The 20,046-nt window shown below is 40.0% G+C and overlaps 1 protein-coding gene across 3 annotated transcripts in view; it reads right to left on the reverse strand.

Moving 5' to 3' along the window:
• ARHGAP6 (Rho GTPase activating protein 6) overlaps window positions 1-20,046 on the reverse strand; it is a 530,729-nt gene that overhangs the window by 209,138 nt on the left and 301,545 nt on the right. The window contains exon 1 of one of the 3 annotated variants that reach the window (XM_021080047.1): window positions 136-4,161. The exons of the other annotated variants lie outside the window; for them this stretch is intronic. The gene's annotated coding sequence lies outside the window, so the exon portion shown is untranslated. Of the gene's footprint in view, window positions 1-135; window positions 4,162-20,046 lie in introns of those variants that run through there. 3 annotated transcript variants of the gene reach the window in all.

The following is a 20,046-nucleotide window of genomic DNA, read 5'->3' on the forward strand; positions in this document are numbered from 1 at the left end:
TCACACAATTAAATACGGGTGACCTAGAAAAGCCCAACTTACAAAATATCCTACACATGGGAACAGCCAACCCAAGTGAGTTGGACCAGCCCCAGGGCAGGCTCTCCCCAGACTAGAAGGCAAGAGAAGAATTACCCTAGGATTCGCCTTGGTCTCTTCCTGTTGGACGCCAACGTTGATGGTGATCAGAGAACGGGGAAATGGGAAGCCATGGTTCTCATGCCACCGTAGCACTCCTGTCCCGCCATGCTCACCAAGGAATCCATTTCTTATAAATGTTACAAAGAGTGCCTCGGTTCCCAGGCCGGTCCATCAGAAGTCCGCTGGACCCAGAGTGCAGCTGGAGCTGTGCTATTAATACTAGGCTGACTTCCCACTTGGAAGCCAACTCTAGCCCTGACAGTGCTCATCAGCTCTGTTATGGTTAAATGGATTTGTAGGCGGTCCTGGGAGCCTGCCAGTTAGAACACCCTTTCTGTGGGAAAATTCCTGCCGAAGCCCAAACAACTCACTGACAAACAGGTTGTAGAGCACATGTTGGGAGACCCTTAGGCATTAACAAATCAATCATCACCTTTTCCTTCTGGAAATGCTTGGGTGACCATTATAGTAAACGCTTGCACAAATCAACATATGACGGGTCCGACCCTCGGCACATGACCTGCTGCATGGTAACTAATAGGTATTTTTGCTGCCATCATTAATATGACAACAGATCTACCCCTCCCTGACACATACTCACCCATGCATATAGACACATCTCACACATGCACACATACACACTCTCCACCATACAATGCTCCGTGCAGATATGTGTTGACCTACACAGAAATGTCTTTGTTTTTTCTTGGAGAAAAAATGAACCAAGAAATGTCTTTGTTTTTTCTTGGAGAAAAAATGAACCATAATCTAGGCTTGAGCTCTGTACTTTAAATGTTGTTCTCTTGTTCTGGGAATTGATCTGTACTTGTTTATTCACATTCTCAACTGGCTTTCCCAGGCCAAAAAAAAAAAAAAAAAAAAAAAAAGACAACTGTGGGACAACTGGTCAAAGTATGGAGATGCTCAGCCATGGGACAGGAAGTGAAAGATCTGCAATCAAGATTAGACCTGAGACCTAAGAAACATGTTCAAATCAACTGAGCAACTCACTGTTACAAAGAGGCCTCTTGAATTAGTGAAACTTACATGTGAAAAGGCTACTGCTCTCACCAATGGCAAAGAGGGTTTGGTACGAGTTGATTAATTACAATTTCAAATAGTCCCTACATACCCGCAGAGCTAACGAGGCAACAGAGGAGATGTTGGATGATTACACTAGCAGATTATAATCTACCAGGAGATGAAGGACATTCACTGTCTGGGAGCCTTAAAAACACTAACATTAACGAGTCTAAATGAAGCAATGGTCACGCCGAAGCAGCAGGTACATCTGGTATAGACCTTCCTCGGCAAAGGAAGCCAAGGCCTTTATTATTTACTTAAAGACAGCACAGGAACCACTGGAGACTAGAGAAGTGAATGAACGAGCAGAGGGTCTTCCAAACCTGAGGTCCTCTTAAGTCACTTGATCAGAGTCTTTAATCAAAAGGCAAGGGCGGAGACAAAGACCAAGCTCACTGTAGTGACTTGTCTTCCAGAGAGGGGACCAGAAGAGAAATTTCAGCATATTTGAATAAGCACCCTTAATTCTCCAGGACAGAACCATAAATGACACTTCAGTATTATGTCTTTCTTACTTAATCATCCAAAGGATAAAATATTCTAGCACCTATGGAGACTCTGAAATGAAGTTGGAGGCGATTTAGGTTTACCTCTTAAAATAAATGTCTGAGAATGATCTTTCAAGTTGGCATATAAAATATCAATACACACACACACATATATACACACACTTTATTCTGTGTATACATACTATGTTCACCCAGACTGACACATATACTGTGTACATGTGTATATATACAGACGATGTTTTTTCATACAATGTGGATGTTAACTAGCCTTTAAAATTGCCTTCAAAGGGTATTACTGAGTTGCAGCATACTCACACCACATCCATCTGTGGGCAGCTAATTAGAACTTACCATCTCCTTCCCTAACATGTTTTCAAATGAAGAGTAAGTTACAAGTATGAACATCTGCTTTGGTTGTGAAAAAGAAAAGCATTATCCTTTGCACCGTGGTATAACTTTCAACCAAAAAATTTGCCCTCCGGGGTAACCACTGCTCCTTGGACTGTTTGGTCTGATCAATACACAGAGGTGAATCCCAGAAAAAAAAAAAGTGTTTTGTAGAGGCATTTGTAAAGACAGCAAGAAAGAACTTCCCCAACCAAGTTAGATTAACCTGCATGGTGCTTTGGAGATGGAACAAAATATTAATGCTACATAGTGCTGTCTCCCAGACAAAAGTATTGTAAAATAAAAACAATAGGGAAAATGTTCTGATTTCAAGTCAGCCTGAGAACTAAATTCCTTCTTCTCAGGGAAGTTACCTGTCTTGACCAGTGCTAAGAAGTCTTTAGTGTTATATTTGTTGGGGCATCCTCATTTGGCTAGAATCAGTCTGTTCCAGGCAAGAGTAATGCTAAAGAAATGGATGGCAGGTATGTCAACCTGGATTAAGTTATCCCAAGGGCCACACCTATTTCTCAATAGTTGATCGCACCCAGTTTAGGACAAGTCTGAATATGTGGCAAGTGGCCCAAATGAATTTTTGCCTGACTCCTCACTCCTTGCTTCAATTCTCTCTTTCCTAATTGCTTCACTTCCTTCTAGCACTTTCTGGTCACTCTCCTTGACCGCATCACTGGAAAGGTTGTCCCCATAAAGTGGCACACCCTCTCCAATGAAGTGCCTAGCTAGGATTGCTAATGAGCCAACAATCTTGCATCAGGTAAACTTTTTATGCAAAGAGATGCTCAGAACACCTGAAAGGACAGAGAGCCTAACATTTGTATAGTGGTTGTCAAGCTAGCAAAACAGATTGGACTTGTGGTCCCAAGAGGCTAATAAATGGTTTTATGCATATATGGGAGAATCTGGTGTTCATAAAACCTACTAGCGACATGGTGGAGCAGTAGCCTAATCTTCCCCACTTTACACTTCTTTAGTGGTTTCCATCATCTACCAAAGAGAACCTAAGAGTGGTGGTGAATGGCCCAACTGGTCAGGGTCAGCGAACAACATCCATCCCAGAAGACTCTTGTGATGATGACATTAGATACCTGGAAAGCGTTTAAGACAGAGCCTGGCATCTGGAAAGAGCTGTATATGTGTTCACCACCACCACCGCCCCCATCATCTTCACTCTTGTCATAACCACCATCGCCATCGTTATCACCACCACCACGACTATCACCTATTGTGAACTCGTGACTACTAATCAGAGAATTGTAGCGAAGAAAGGAAATGTGCTCTACAATAAACTCAACAGTCAACACAGCAATAGCTAGTTCTGTCATCTAGAAAGAGGTCCCGGCAGTGTGTTAGCCTCAATATGTTTCCCCCACGGACCATGAGCTCACTCTTCTTTCATTACCATGGAGCCTGACACCAAAAGGTTTAGGTAAATGACCAACTTCAGGGAAGTACTGAACAAATTTTTCTGGAATCTCACCGGATACAAAATGTAAGCAGAAATGGTTATACATCCAGATGGACTTAAGAACGGTGAATTATAAGGTACTAATTAACAAAGAGGGCAAAGCTACAACGGCAGGCACTTGGCCCCACCTCTCTCAACATCTTCATCAAAAACATAAAGGCATAAGTCATGCTTATCAAATTTGCAGGTGACACTGAGCTACAAAGAATAAATAATATAGGAGAGAGAATTAGGGTTTTAAAACATGACTGAAACGTATATACAATAATTTATTTTAATAAAATTTTATTATGAGACTAAAGCAAAGTGATTCAAAAAATTAGAAGTTTGCATTCAAATTGCAACAAAGTTAATCCAAGAGAGAGAAACAATTTCAGGAAGAGGGAGAACTCTTAAGTTGGCCACTAAGCGCAAATGAAGTCTGACAAAAGTGCTAAACCAGGTAATGGAAACTTGGAGAGCATGAAAATAACTTTAGAATCCAACTTTTGTTTGTTCGTTTGTTTTGTTTGGTTTCTTTAGAGTCGCATCCTCGGCATATGGAGGTTCCCAGGCTAGGGGTCCAATCAAAGCAGCAGCTGCCCGCCTACACCAGAGCCACAACAACGCGGGATCCGAGCCGCATCTGTGACCTACACCACGGCACATGGCAACACCGGATCCGTAGCCCACTGAGTAAGGCCATGGATTGAACCTGCATCCTCACGGAGGCTAGTCAGATTTGTTTCCACTGAGCCACGAAGGGAACTGCCAGCTGACTTAAAATATTTGAGTGGCCCTCCGGTGAACTTAGCAGTAGATCTGTACTCTCTTTCAAGAGGGCAGATTTCAAATGACCAAATGGGAATTCCAGGGAGTAGGCCAGGGCCTTTCCCAAGGAGATCCTTCCTAAAGAAAACACTGACCCGAGGATGAGTGGCTCAGGGGGACGTGCACTCTAACCCTCAGAGGTTCATGCAAATAACCATTTGGTCTTTCATTCCCACTGTGGAGAAAAAGGTCTCCTGCTTTGGGTAAGAGGCCAAATACCTGACCTTGGAGGTCCCACAACTGTGGTTCAATTCTGCTACATGAAATTTTGATAGAGATAAATGAAGAAGAGGCAGGGGAGAAGAAGATGCTTAGAAATGAGAGGCACGAAGTTAAGAGATGGCTTTGGGTGACTGAGGCGTGTAGCAGGTGGTATAGTCTCCATGAGAAATGGATTCGTGCTAATTAATTTATAAAGGTCTGAACCCAACTGCAGAATTTTGTTTAAAGCTGGGCCTATTCTGAAGACAAATGAGTGGAAAGCAGCTTTGCCAGCACGCTATGGACTAAGCCACCCCAGCTGAAGAATGGCAGGATTCTTCATGCTTTGTGTTCCCTACAACACCTCAGGTACCTACCAACCACTTGCTGCTTGGTTAACGTTCCACTTTTGCTCCAGGGGATTCAAGTTAAAGAATGAGGAATAATTAGTCAACAGTGGAAACTCTAGTTTGGCAAAGTCGCTATTTGCTTGACTGTTTTCACTAGAGTATATGACCCCAATCTCATTGGAAGTATTCTGACGTCAGAGTGATAAAAAAGTGGTTTTGGTTGTTTTGTGGCAAAATAGCATAGTGTCAATATGGGGTTTTTTTCCTTGAATACTTTCATTGCTACTAATGTGTCTGTCTTTTGAAAAATATTGTTATACTTTTCTGTCTGCTGGGACATTAGTGAATTGCATTAGACTGTGCTTCAAGACTGTAATGATTTAATATAATTATTTGATATGATATTCCAAGACATAGCATATATATTTTATAATGTGTATATTTCAATATCTAATAAAACTTTCTAGAAGATTTATATCCATCCAATCACTATATAAATTACACCAAAACAAATTCAGAGTTTATCACATAATTAAATAACATAAAATATCCACATTGCCTTGACCCAGAAATGAGGAAAATGATGTTACAGCATTAATGAAATTTAGAACATTATTGTCTTGTAGGGCATATTTCCTAGAGGGAGTTTATCTTCAAATATCCCCTTTGCCTCTTTGTTACTAAGTTGGTAATGCACTTAGTACTAACGAAAATAGTGCCTCTAATTAGTTTTCACTTTTTTTTTTTTTTTGCTTTTTAGGGCTGCGCATGTGGAATATGCAGGCCAAGGGTCGAATCAGAGCTGCGGCTGCTGGCCTACACCACAGCCACAGCAACGCGGGATCTGAGCCACATCTGCAACCTACACCACAGGTCACGGAAATTCCAGATCCTTAACCCACTGAGCGAGACCAGGGATCGAACCCTCAACCTCGTGGATACTAGCCAGGTCCATTACTGCTGAGCCACAATGGGAACTCCCCATTTTCACGTCTTATTGCTGGGGAATCTCCTCACAGCTACCTTATCCGCCAGCAGATGATAGTTCAGGTCAACTAAGGATGCTACCACTTCCACTCCTGGAGTCTCTGAGTATTTCACTCTGGATTTTAATTGCAATGGTCTTGTGCTTATGACCTAACTCCAAGTTGCATAGAATTAGGAAGTCGTTTTTCACCTTCTATAATTAACACTGAAATGACAGACACACACAATGCATCATTCTTTACCAACACTAGTTCAACACGGGACTTCATCACTCTCAGAGCAATGGGGATGGATGAAATCCAAGGGGCTCTGATTCACAGGATTCCTGGCTTTTCTCCCATTCAGTCGGTGGGGTATTATTTTGTCAAGTTAGATGAGGGACAGAGTTAGAGAAATGTGCACCCTACACTCTCATGATTTGGCTCATATCTTTATTGGTCTCCAAATCTGTCTTTTGGTCAGTTGACCAAACTTCTAATTCTATCCATTGCATCCAAAATAGCTCTAGTACATTTTTCTCCTTTCTTCCCCCAAAGTTGTAGCACTTTTCAGATATGGAGTCTCTCTGGCTGGCTGCACAGGTTTGCCTGAATGACAGACAGCATCTCTCCTCTGTGCTAATAAATCACTCAAAGCCCAGGGATCACCTTGGGCGTCATGCAAGTCAGGACCAGCAGTGCACTAGGGACACAGTGATTTTTTTTAATAAATATCTGCTACGTGGATAGAGGAGCTGAAAATACTAACCAGGTCTGCTTTCTCTCAAACTTGGGTCTTTCTTATGACTTTTAAAAAAACTGAGATATAATTCACATACCATAAAGTTCACCATTTTAAAGGGTGCAAGCCAGAGTTCCTGCTATGGCACAATGGGTTAAGGATCTGGTGTTGCCGCAGCTGTGGTGTAGGTTGTGGCTAAGGCTCGGGTTTGATCTCTGGCCCAGAATCTTCCATATACCATGGGTGCAGCCCCAAGTAAATAAATAAAGTGCGCAACCCAATGGATTTTAGTATATTCATAGACTTGTGCAACCATCATCAAAATTGATTTTACAACATTCTCACCATCCCAGAAAGAAAACAGTTACTCCACACTCCCTTGGCCCCTGGCAAAGAATTTGCTTTCTTTCTCTATGGATTTGCCTATTCTGGGTATTTCATATAAATGCAATATACAGTACAGGCCTTTTGTGTCTGGATTCCTGACTCAGCATAATGTTTTCAAGTGTTATCCGTGTCATAGCATTTATCGTTCCTTTTTTATGGCTGACTAATATTCCATTGTATGCATATATCACATTTGCTTATCCATTCATCAGTTGATAGACATTTGGATTCTTTCTGGTTTTTGGCTATTATCATAACGCTGCTATGAACATTCATATATATGTTTCTGTATGGACATACATTTTTCATTTCTCTTAGGAAGATATCCAGGAGTGGAATTTCTGGGTCATATGATAACTCTATTCTTAAGTATATCTCAATTGTTTTCCTCACATAGCCATGAGTGATCTCAATTCTTGTGTAAATTCTCCTATAACTTAGGAACTCTATTGCTTTCTTATAAGAGAAAAACCAGTTGGGGATATTTTGCTCTATTTTATCATCATAAAATTCATTCACTCATGTATGGTAACAGTTTAATGCAAAGTCTCACAGAAAATCAAAATTAAATCCTAGGTATTTATATTCCTAAAAACGAATTCATCCTAATTTAGAAAAGTTCTGTACATAACACACTGGGCAAATTCTCCATTCATTAATAAAACAAATGGACCAACCTGAGTTAGTGATATCAGAAACCCCCCCCCCTTTTTTGCCACACCTGGTCTAGGGGTCAAATCAGAGCTGCAGCTGAGGCCTTCACCAAGGCCACACCAACACCAGATCCAATCTGTATCTGCGACCTACACCACAGTTCATGGCAACACCGGATCCTTAACCCACTGAGCGAGGACAGGGTCTGAACCCACATCCTCATGGATACTATGTCTGGTTCTTAACCCGCTGAGCCACAACAAGAACTCTCAGAAAAAACGTTTTTATATACAACTTTTTTTTTATATTCAGGAGTACAAAATCACACAGAATAAAAGAAGAAGAAACTTAACTAGAAAATAAGAAGAACTTATTTACAATTTACAAATTAATTCTGTAAATGGCCCTCGAAGGAAGGTTAAAGGTAACCAAACAGTCATGCTCACAAGTATTTCAATGTACCTTCCAAATCTGACTTAACCTATAATAAAAGGCTTGTTCAAAATGTGTATCAGTACCAAACTTCCTATCACCACATTCCACTACATTCGAAATTCCTAACCACCTTAGCCTAAGTATTATTAAACACTGTGATTGTATACTATACTGCTTCACACTTAAAAAACTATTCTTTCCCCTGTCTCCTAAGAAGATGCTCCTCCAAGGATTTTGTACATTTTAGATTGGCCATCTTTCTCCTGTCTCCTTCAGCATCAGTGAAATCACCTTGCAAAATTGATTGGAATTGAAGACCACTGGCAACTTGTCAATCAGTCACGCAGATAAGATTGGCCTTGGAATCTTATACAAATACTGCCCGCAAACACAAAATATTTTCCCCACCTTTTCAACTGACTAAGAGAAATGTACAAATACATTTCCTCTGATGCTTCACCTTGAAGGTCCTCTTAAAACAAGAAGAAGAAATAAAATCATACGAAATTGAGTTGAGGTACAAGATTTTCAAGCAGTGTCACTCCTACTGGTTTTGTTTTTTTGAGATGGCTACTGGGTTCCACAAATGCTAATGATGCCACCACCCCTAAAATCCAAGTGCTATGCCTTACCCCCAAATGGGTGCTAAGTATGTTAAGGGAAATGAAACTTCTAGGGTCAGCAGCAAGATGATGCTGACAAGAGAACCCATACGCGTGGTGCAGTGTAGGTTGTTTTTAAATTAGCTCCAGACTTTTTTGGGGGGTGGGGGGATCCATGCCCGCGGCATACGGAAGTTCCGGGGCTAGGGATCAACTGGCGCCACAGCAATGACAATGCTGGATCCTTAACCCAGTGAGCCACTAGGGAACTTCCAGCTCCAGACTTTTTAAAAAGACCACAAAGACACATCAGAGTTGCCTTGCTTCCACCACTCAAAACAATCCCAGTTCACCTCAATCCTCTTTCTGCCCAGGTCCCATCTAGGAATAAAGGCTTTTTCAATATTTACCTCAGGCAAACAACATTAGCCAGGCAAATTTTTCTCACGTTACTACATGGCCAAGTATATAACTCTGAGGTGGTCTGCTCTGCCTGCTATTTTTCTATGTGCATTTAACAGGTAACCGCTAACCATTTGCATAGTAGTAAGAGGGAATTAATGAAATAATAGATGTTTACCAGGTGGGGTCTCATCTCACAGATATATGAATTTCCTTTATAATACCAATGACAAATCATCAACTAAACTCAGCTGAACTTGCTTTTAGGCAACTTGCTTTGAGTTGCTATTTTTCTTCTACCAATAATTAGCCATGTGTCCTTAGGAAAGTTACTTAACTTGGTTAGCAGCTCTGTTAGTTGCCTGCCCAAGAGTCATTTCCCCCTCCCTCGTCCCTCCACAAAAAGGTCTGACGTTGTTTGGCTATTCAACCATCCCCCATGTGACAAAGGGTAGATGACCCAGCCAGGTTCCAATGATAGATCCTTAGTATTTTTAGTCAGTTGCAGTTATACCATTCCATTTTCCAGGACTGCTTCAAGAAGGGAAATGGATATCAGATTAAGTTTAGTTGCATAGCAATTAGAAAAAAGAGTTAGAAATAAAAATTATGGTGGCTTTAACTAAGATGCAAGTATAATTCCCTCTTGGGAAAGAAGTCAGGTGTCAGGCCACCTCGGCACTGCAATGGCATCAATGATGAGGCTACATTAGCTTCCTTAATCATCATTCTCCTAAGCTGTCTTAGGTGCAACATGGCTGCTTGAACTCTGAACAATATGTTTGTACTTCAGCCAACAGGAAACCCTCATTGGTGGGGACTTAGTCACATGGCCATAATTAGCTCAGTGGGAAGCAGTGAAAGGGAGGCAGGGGAAGGCAGGGAGAGGGGGCAGCCATTGGCAGTCATTGCCAGAGCATGTGACCCAATTTCAGCCAACAAGATAGGAAGAAACTTATAGACAAGTCTCCCACTAAGAGGGAAAAAGGAAGAGATGGCTGGTACTTCTTCCTCGGGTCACCCACCGTCCTCTCTCAATGTGATGTCTGGAACTGATGCAGCCATCCTGCTACTAGCCTGAGAGTAAAGCCAACACACAGAGCAGGACAGAGCCTGCAGGGAGAAAGACCTACCACTCCAATATTCGATGCAAGGATCCCACGCCACTCTGGATTTCTTTTTATGTTAGCAGGCAATTCCATTGCTATTTAATTCTGTGGGAGACGGGATATTCTCTTACTTGGAACCAAATCCCTTCTAATTCATTCAACCTGTCCAACGGCCTTCCAAATTTGAAGACAGTTATTTCTCCTTCTTGGTCTCCATTTTCACAAGCTAAAAATTCTAGAGCTATAAAAGACCAACCAATTACTGTTTTAATCACTATTATCAAAATACACCTTTGTAACTGCTTGCTTTATTCAAAAATGAATGCAAAAAACCATACTGTATTCATTTACTCAGGTATTCAAATCTTTCCTAAAAACATAATTGTTTTGAAATCTGGGCTTCATCATTTCTGGCATGGTGATGGAGAGCAGTGCAGTCTCTGAGAGCCACAGTTTCCTTACATGTTTTACATAAAGGGAAAACACCATCTCTTTTTAGGAGTGCGTGAAGGTCAGAAACACATACACATGATATACTGTCAGATGTTCAGTAAGTGCTGGATAATTGGTAACTATTTTGTCATGGGCAGCCACTGGGGACACAAAGGTGACATGAGTAGATCTGGTTCAAAATTGCACTTTTGCCTTCCTTTTTACATTTATACATACATATGTACATATATAAATATTCCACCTAGTTCCAGAAGGTACCAAAAGCAGCCAGAAGGCAAATATAAGAATTACAGCAATGTTTTAAATTATAGGATAAAGTGTATATTTCAAGGAACTATGAGTAGTCAAAGAGAGCAGAAAGCAGGCAACAGCAGATGACTCAAATGAGCAGAAACCATGAGGGAAAGAGAAGGAGTCAAGATATAGAAACTAGAGAGAAGAAATGAGTAAAGAAGAGAGAGGGGATTGAGGGAGGAAGAGAGAGGAGAGAGGACGGAGGGAGAGAGAGAGAAGAGAGGAGAGGGAGGGAGGGGGGGGAGAAGGAGAGAGAGAGAGGGAGAGAGAGAGAGACTGAAATAGTGAGTGAATGGGTGAAGTTGAGTCTACAGCCTGGTAAAGGTCCACCATTGCCAAAAACTCAAATTTTGCACAATAATGAATTCCTTCTGGGTCCTGCCCGGAGTGGTGTTCCAGTTTTCCCAAGGGCTAAGAGGGTCTTCTCCTCTTACCTCTCCTCTTGTAAATTTCCAGTGAATTTCTACTATTTGAAATAACCAAACATGTCTGTTCTCCGCCACCAGAGAGGGACCCTAAAATGAAGTCAATGGTAGCAGGAGCTCTGGAATTAACCACGGGATGAAGGGAATGTGTGTACAATGATAAGTGAAGAGAGCTAAGATGGAAACATGTTTAAGGAGCAGATGAAGGAAAAGACATCTGCAAAGGAGATCAAGGTGTATTACCTGGGGAGGTAGGAGGAGAAAAAAAAGGACTCATGGAAAATGAAAGAAAAGAGGTCGCCAGAGAGAAACAGAGTTGGATTCAAAGGCCCCACAGTTTATATGCAATAAGGACTCATCTTCCTGAATTTGTGATGAGGTCTTCTGTAATCTTGTGAAAAAGGAGATTCAAGAGAGTAGTGGGGTGAAAGCCAGCTGGCAGAGGGTTGAGGAGTGAATAGAGATGAGTATTTGAAGTAGCTTTGAGTATAGACTACCCTTATGCAAGGTTTAGCTATTAAAAAAAAAAAAACAGAAGAGATGTCTTTCAGGAGATGTTTGCTCAAGGAAACGTTTTGACATATGGAGATAATTAAGTGTGTAGAGGAGAAGCCGAAGCTAGAGGAGAGTGAGATGATATTATTTGAAGTATGACTGCATAGGATTTGGAGAGTAAGCCAAATATCTTCACCTCTGAGATGGGAAGAAAAGGGGCCTGTGCTGCTTATCTGAATTTCAATTGTGATAGAACTTTTGCCACAAGACATACTGACCCAGTACTTTCATATGGAACTAGCTATAAGAAAAGAATATTTTAAGTTTTACATTAGCGTGTTTTAAGTTCTGAACTATTATATGTAAATACTGTCGCTATAATTTGCAAATGATTGTTACTGGTTCTGGATTCTAAGCCCAGTCATAAGAGCACTGATCAGGCTGGGTTTCTGGAAGTGATGAAACCTACAGTTGTGGCTAGCCTATGAATCACCCAGGAAGTTTGAGAGACCAGGATGTTGTTACCTCCAGATCTTGAAGCGTTCAGGCTTCCACCCTATCAGGCAGACACATCTGCTTCTCCAAATGAAGGAAGCAAAACAAAAATAGAAGAGACAGTTGGCAAAGCCACAAGGACGGTCTTTGCCCTCTCCTTCCTGGTTTCCTGCACCGACCTGGGACTATCCACGTGAGCCGCCGTGGAGCCATTCTGCATTCTGAGCAAAGAACTAAAATAGGATCGACGAATACTGTTTTCCTCTTTGGACATCTCTGAAGTGCCATTTGATTCATTTACTCAGGCCACAGATATGACCTGAACCTCTTGCTCTGTGCTAGAATCTGTTCTAGATGCTGGAAGGGAGGGGTGGTGGTCATAAAACAAATGCCCTATGCAGCATATATGGCCGTAGGTCTTGCATGAGGCCTGATTATTCATAAGGATTCTCTTGGTTTATCTAAACGGATGCATCTGTAAATGTCACTAAGCATACTGCATTACTGTTTACAAAAGATGAGGTTGCTGTTTAGTTTTCAGCATGGAAGATGCACACGTTGTACTTTTCATTTACGAGGTACAGCTCAGGGTGGACAAATCCTTAAAATAAACACTCCATTCTGAAACCCACAAAAGGTAATGAACTCCAAAGCTTACATGTGGTCAAATTTTCAACATGGCCCATTTGGCCCATGGTTCCGTATCTGTCAGAAGATCCAAGTGACATGTTAGAGAGGGCAAGTTTATTTTCCTATCATCTAAAACAACATTCTTATCCCTCCTCCAATACTAATTCCTAAATCGCCTCAATTATCACATTTGGATTCATCTCTCATTAATTTATTTAAAATTCTGGTTTTTTGGCTGCACTGGCAGCATGTGGAAGCTCCCAGGCCAGGGATTGAACCTGCGCCGCAGGAGCGGCCCAAGGTGCTGTGGTGATGCCAGAACAGTAACCTGCTGCGCCATAAGAGAATTCTAAAATTTTTTAAAAATTTCTAAATTAAAAAATGTTAGATGATATCACTTCTTAGGATATAGGATTGAAAAGGAAAAAAGTTGCTTTCAATTTACAACTCCCATCAGGTTAACTCTTTTCTAAAATCATGTTTCCTAATGTTGCTTTTGTCAAGCTTAAAGGGTATTATGGATTCTGTTAAGTTCTACTGTATTTAATGTCCACTTCTGTATCCCCATGGCCTATAAAAATACCTGACAAAGGGAGTTCCCGTCGTTGGGCAGTGGTTAATGAATCCGACTAGGAACCATGAGGTTGTGGGTTCAATCCCTGCCCTTGCTCCGTGGGTTAAGGATCTGGCGTTGCCGTGAGCTGTGATGTGGGTTGAAGACGCGGCTCGGATCCCGCATTGCTGTGGCTGTGGTGTAGGCCGGAGGCTACAGCTCCGATTCGACCCCTAGCCTGGGAACCTCCATATGCCGCAGGAGCGGCCCAAGAAATGGCAAAAAGACAAAAAAAAAAAAAAAAAAAAAGAACATTTGGGAATGTTAAATTATCAAGTTTTCAGTACATGCATGGGTTACAATCCGAGTTTGGACAGATCCACAGGAAAGGCAGGAACAAACATTGAGCTGAAATTTGGTGATTAAGTCCAGTTCATGGACGTTCAATTTGCCCTGGGCAGATTCAGTTCTCTGTGCTGTGGCTGCTTTTCTAGTTGGCATGTGTCAGTAGTGGCAGGCATGAGCAAGCAGACTGTAATGCTACGCTAAAACCCAGTATTAATAGCAGAAGAAACAGTGACTATTAGAAAAAAAAGAGAGTTGAACAAACAGACTCTTCACACTTTTGTCTCCTCGTTTTTCCAGTTGGGGATCCAGAGGCACAAATCCAAGTATTTCGGTTTCGCTTTCTTTCCCTTACCCTTTCAAAAGTCACATAACCGGAATCTTCGTTTTTACTATCATAAAGCACTAGGATGGAAATAGCATCTTGTAAACAATAATAGGCTATTTTAATCAACAGGGCCACAGTCATTGTAGTCATGAAAATTATTATCCTCTTCCTCATCTCTAAGGCCACCTCCAGCTATAAACATTTCTCTTTCCTCTGATGTCAGTCCTAATGCACGACCAATATTTTCTCTCGGGGAGAGTCAACAATAAAAGGGGAAAAATGAGATCAGAAACTTGGGTAATTCTCTCGCTAGAAAATTTCTCTCTCTTTAGTCAATGTAAAACTGGATGCTGAGCTGGAAATCGCAATGGGCTATATTTTTACCTCCAACAATTCAAATCTCTCTGGAGACGACGCCTGTCCATAAACTCATTCATTGACTTATTTACTTAATGTCTGACTGGACCACAGTATTTTTAGCACATGGAAAATGTAAGAAAACGGCTCTCCCACTGAGAGCTCACAGAACTACGAGAGCATGTTTTCGGAGACCACTTCCTATCTACAGGCTAATCATGCTCCATGCTGAGATAACGACCTTGGTACTTGGATGGGAAGTCATTTTCAAAGGAAATCGACAATAGAAAATATACTCATAACAGAGATTGGCCCAGTTGGGCCAATGACTGAAAAAGGGCGCCTGTTTATTGAGATGATAAGTAGAATTAACTTATATTTTTTCCACCAGGATCATACTTGGTATTGACACATCTTATTTGGTGCATAAATGCCAAAGATGCCTTAAGAAGATCGCCATGTAGACAGGGAGAGAAATCCCCAGCACATCTCCATTATCTTATCGGAAGGATGGCTGTTTCCTAAAGAACTGGTGGCAAAGACATGGGCAGCATCATAATTAACATGGTCATTCAAGTGTTTCTCTCACCAAAGTGGTTCTATGGGCACAAAGCTTCTTATTCTCTAAGCTACCAGCTGGCAAGATATGATCTACCAACCAAATCCAGCCCATGGCTCATTATTGTAAATAAAGTTTTACTGGAACCAGCCATGTACATTTATTTATATACTTTCTAGGGCTGTTTTTGTGCTAAAATGGCAGAGTTATAACAGAGGCCATATGGCCAGAAAAACCTAAAATATTTACTAGCTGGCCGTAACTAAAATATTATGTGCTTTACAAAAAAAAAAAAAAAAATTAGGCTCTCCCTGACAAATAACTGATTTAGTGTGAAGTCATACACATCTTTAATAATTAAAATAATTATAATCCTTAATAGAGACCTTAAAAAGCTAGTATCCAGACATTTTCAGTAAAATTTTCTTTACCAATATTCCTTTGGTATATAGTTAACCACTAACAAATGAATTAAATGTTATTTACGAGAAAGACAATGCCTAATTTTGTTACCAACCTAGGTTCTTGGACTCTTTAATGGATAAGAGGCCAGATGAGAAATTCAGGAAGGCTTTACTGGGCCTTGAGCTGCAGTAAGAGGGAGTGAAAATAAGTAACAGTTTCCCTTGCTCACTCCCCAAGGCGGGGTGGGGGTAAGCTGATCCCTTAAATGGGGTGAGGGTCAGGGTGGGTCCAGGGGTTGGGTCAGAGGGGTGGCTTAGGTGGTCTGCCCACCCCCTTGGTGATGCTGTATGCTGGGATCATGCACAGTACACTGCTTTTGCGTGGAATGCCTCAAAAGTGGCAGTTGAGCTTTGATCTTTTTGAACCTTGTTGCTCATAATTTGCCTCAGTTGTGCATACAATAATTTTTAGTCCCTTATAATTTCTTTCTATCTGTTGCTCAATGAGATGTTTGTCCAGATGAAAGCACTACAGCAAAGTGTTTCAAGTCCCAGGTCCCAGACTGTCTCAGTTTTACATATTGGAATTCAAATGGGAGAAGATAAGTAATAAGATAGATATTCAGCATCTGTGACTTCTGCAAGTACATCATAAAGTAAATATTAGTACTTGAGGTCATGCTTATATCCTGATTATATACATAATAATTTAGAATAGAAAAACTCATCCGAAAGACTCCTCTGTAACATACGAAATGCCCCTGTAATGCCCCTGTATCATTTTTAATATGATTTTTTATTTTTCCATTATAGTTGACTTACAATGTTCGGTCGATTTCTACTATACAGCAAAGTGACTCAGTCATACACACACACACACACAAACACACACTTATTTATTTATTTATTTATTTATTTATTTATGTATTTATTTTTGCTCTCATTATCCTCCATCATGTTCCATCGCAAGTGATTGGATATATAGTTCCCAGTGCTATACAGCAGGATCTCATTGCTTATCCACTCCAAATGCAATAGTTTGCATCTATTAACCCCAGACTCCCAGTCCACCCCACTCCCTTCCTCTCCCCCTCCCCCTGGGCAACCACAAGCCTGTTCTCCAAGTTCATGAGTTTCTTTTTTGTGGAAAGGTTCATTTGTGCCTTATATTAGATTTTAGATATAAGTGATATCATATGGTATTTGTCTTTCTCTTTCTGACTTACTTCACTTAGTATGAGAGTCTTTTAGTTCTACACGTGTTGCTGCAAATGGCATTATTTTGTTCTTTTTTATGGCTGAAAAGGATTCCATTGTGTATATATACTACATCTTTTTAATCCATTCATCTGTCGATGGACATTTAGGTTGTTTCCATGTTTTGTCTATTGTGAACAGTGCTGTGATGAACATACAGGTGCATGTATTTTTTCAGTGAAAGTTTTTTTCCAGATAAATGCCCAAGAATGGGCTTGCTGGGTCATATGGTAGTTCTATATTTAGTTTTCTGAGGTATCTCCATACTGTTTTCCATAGTGTTTGTACCAATTTACATTCCCACCAATACTGTAGGAGGGTTCCCTTTTCTCCACACTCTCTCCAGCATTTGCTATTTGTTGACTTGTTAATGATGGCCATTCTGACCAGTGTGAGGTGGTACCTGTTAGTAGGTTTGATTTGCATTTCTCTAATAATTAGTGATGTTGAGCATTTTCTCATGTCCTTGTTGGCCATTTGTATATCTTTTTTGGAGAAATGTCTATTCAGATATTTTTCCCATTTTTCAAATGGGTTGTTGGTTTTTTTGCCGTTGAGTTGTATAAGTTGTTTGTGTATTTTAGAGCTTAAGTCCTTGTCAGTTTCATCGTTTTAAATTATTTTCTCCTATTTCATAGGTTGTCTTTTTGCTGTGCAAAAGCTTGTCGGTTTGATTAGGTCCCATTGGTTTATTTTTGCTTTTATTTCTGTTACCTTGGGAGACTGACCTAAGAAAACATTTGTATGGTTGATGTCAGGGAATGTTTTGCCTATGTTCTCTTCTAGGAGTTTTAGGGTGTCTTGTCTTATGTTTAAGTCTTTAAGCCATTTTGAGTTTATTTTTGTGCTTGGTGTGAGGGTGTGTTCCAGTTTCATTGATTTACATGCAGCTGTCCAGTTTTCCCAGCACCATTTGCTGAAAAGACTGTCTTTCCCCTATTTTATATTCTTGCTTCCTCTGTTGAAGATTAATTGACCACAGGTGTTGGGGTTTAGTTCTGGGTTCTCTACTCTGTTCCATTGGTCTGTGTGTCTGTTTTGGTACCAGTACCACACTGTCTTGATGACTGTGGCTCTGTAATATTGCCTGAAGTCTGGGAGAGTTATGCCTCCTGCTTGTTTTTTTTTCCCCCCTCAGGATTGCTTTGACAATTCTGGGTGTTTTATGGTTCCATATAAATTTTTGGATTGTTTGTTCTAGTTCTGTGAAAAATGTCATGGGTCATTTGATAGGGATTGCACTGAATATATATATTGCTTTGGGTGGTATGGCCATTTTTACAATATTAATTCTTCCAACCCAGGAGCATGGAATTTCTTTCCATTTCTTTGAATCCTCTTTAATTTCCTTGATGAATGTTTTATAGTTCTCATCATATAAGTCTTTCGCCTCCTTGGTCAAGTTTATTCCTGGGTATTTAATTTTTTGGGTGTGATTTTAAAAGGTATTGAATTTTTATATTCTTTTTCTAACAAACCCACAGCAAATATAATACTCAATGGAGAAAAGCTGAAAGTCTTCCTGCTAAAATCTGGAACAAGAGGAGGATGCCCACTCTCACCACTTTTATTCAACATAGTATTGAAAATCCTAGACACAGAAATCAGACAAACAAAGGAAATAAAAGGTATTCAAAATGAAAGAGAAGAGGTAAAATTGGCACTCTATGCAGATGACATGATACTATATACAGAAAACACTAAAGACTCCACACAAAAATTACTTGAACTGATCAATGAATTCAGCAAAGTAGCAGGATACAAGATTAACAGTCAGAAATCGGTTGCATTTCTATATACGAACAATGAAATATTAGAAAAGGAATATAAAAATATAACACCCCGTATTACCTTAAATTTGATTTAGTGTATCTCATTATATATTTTTAAACAATGCAAATGTGCAGTTATTTGGGGACCTACAGTCAGTAAAGAAATTATATTTTTAAATGGAAACAAGAGCTATCTTTGTGTCTTGCTTTTAATTTTAAGAACATAAATGCTTAATGTGATAAAAACAAAAAGGGAAATAAGATGATCTGCCATAAATAATTTGCAACTTATGTCCAACCTACTTTTGAAATGTCCCTTCTCTCTTTCAAAGGCCCTCAATTATCTGCTATAGCTTTACTTGCACAGTATCTAGATGTGTCAATATAATCAGACAGCAAATTCAACAAAATTAAATTTCTCTAGGTAAATGAAGTACCTAATATCTATATTTATTTATTACTAATTTTACTTCCTCATGCCAATATGTACAACTAGATAGCATTTTTTTTAACTACAATACTTTCTGATGAATGAATGTGTGATTAACTATACACCATATATAACTGTATAAGTGGGTAGTGATAAAGAATGATTTCATTGTTTAAAATTTCCATGTTTAGAGTATTAATCTCATATTCCTCATTTCATGTGCATCTTTTTTTTTTTTTTTGCTTCTTAGGGCTGCACTCACGGCATACGGAAATTCCCAGGCTAGGGGGTCGAATCAGATCAGAGCTGCAGCTGCCGACCATAGCCACAGTAACACAGGATCCAGAGCTGCACCTGTGACCTACACCAAAGCTCACAGCAGTGGTGGACCCTTAATCCACTGAGTGAGGCCAGGGATCAAATTCTCCTCCTCATGGATACTAGTCGGATTCATTTTTGCTGTGCCACAATGGGAGCTCCTCATGTGCATCTTAAATAATAGTTAAGAGATTATTAATAACTTAATTGGAGCAATGATTTACAATTCTAATTGTACTGAAAGCCTAAGAGAAGACTTTGGAAATTCAAAAGCCAAGACAACTGATAGTGCTTTATTCTTTTCTTCCTTATCAGGTGCAAAGAAATTACTCAAGAAATGCTTACCGTATGGAGATATTGAAATAAAAATTATTCATAAAAATTGCTAAGCTTAAAACTAAAGGTTCCAATAATTTTGAATTTTTATATGCATGTTTTCTAATTTTTTACTTCTATATATTTTTTATAATTAGGATGCTAAATCTCTGCCCAACAGTATTGACCTTTTAAAGAGCTTGTGGTGGCCCATCCTCAATCCCAGGATACATGAATGTTAGTAGGTGAGAAACCAGCCCAACAAATTCCTGCTTGCTGGGTAAAATAAAAAGTAAAATGTAAAATAAGAGATCTGTGTTTTCTCTACGTGGGGGGTAACAAAACCACATCAC

Source organism: Sus scrofa, chromosome X (genome assembly GCF_000003025.6).
Source record: "Sus scrofa isolate TJ Tabasco breed Duroc chromosome X, Sscrofa11.1, whole genome shotgun sequence".
Taxonomy (NCBI): Eukaryota; Metazoa; Chordata; class Mammalia; order Artiodactyla; family Suidae; genus Sus; species Sus scrofa.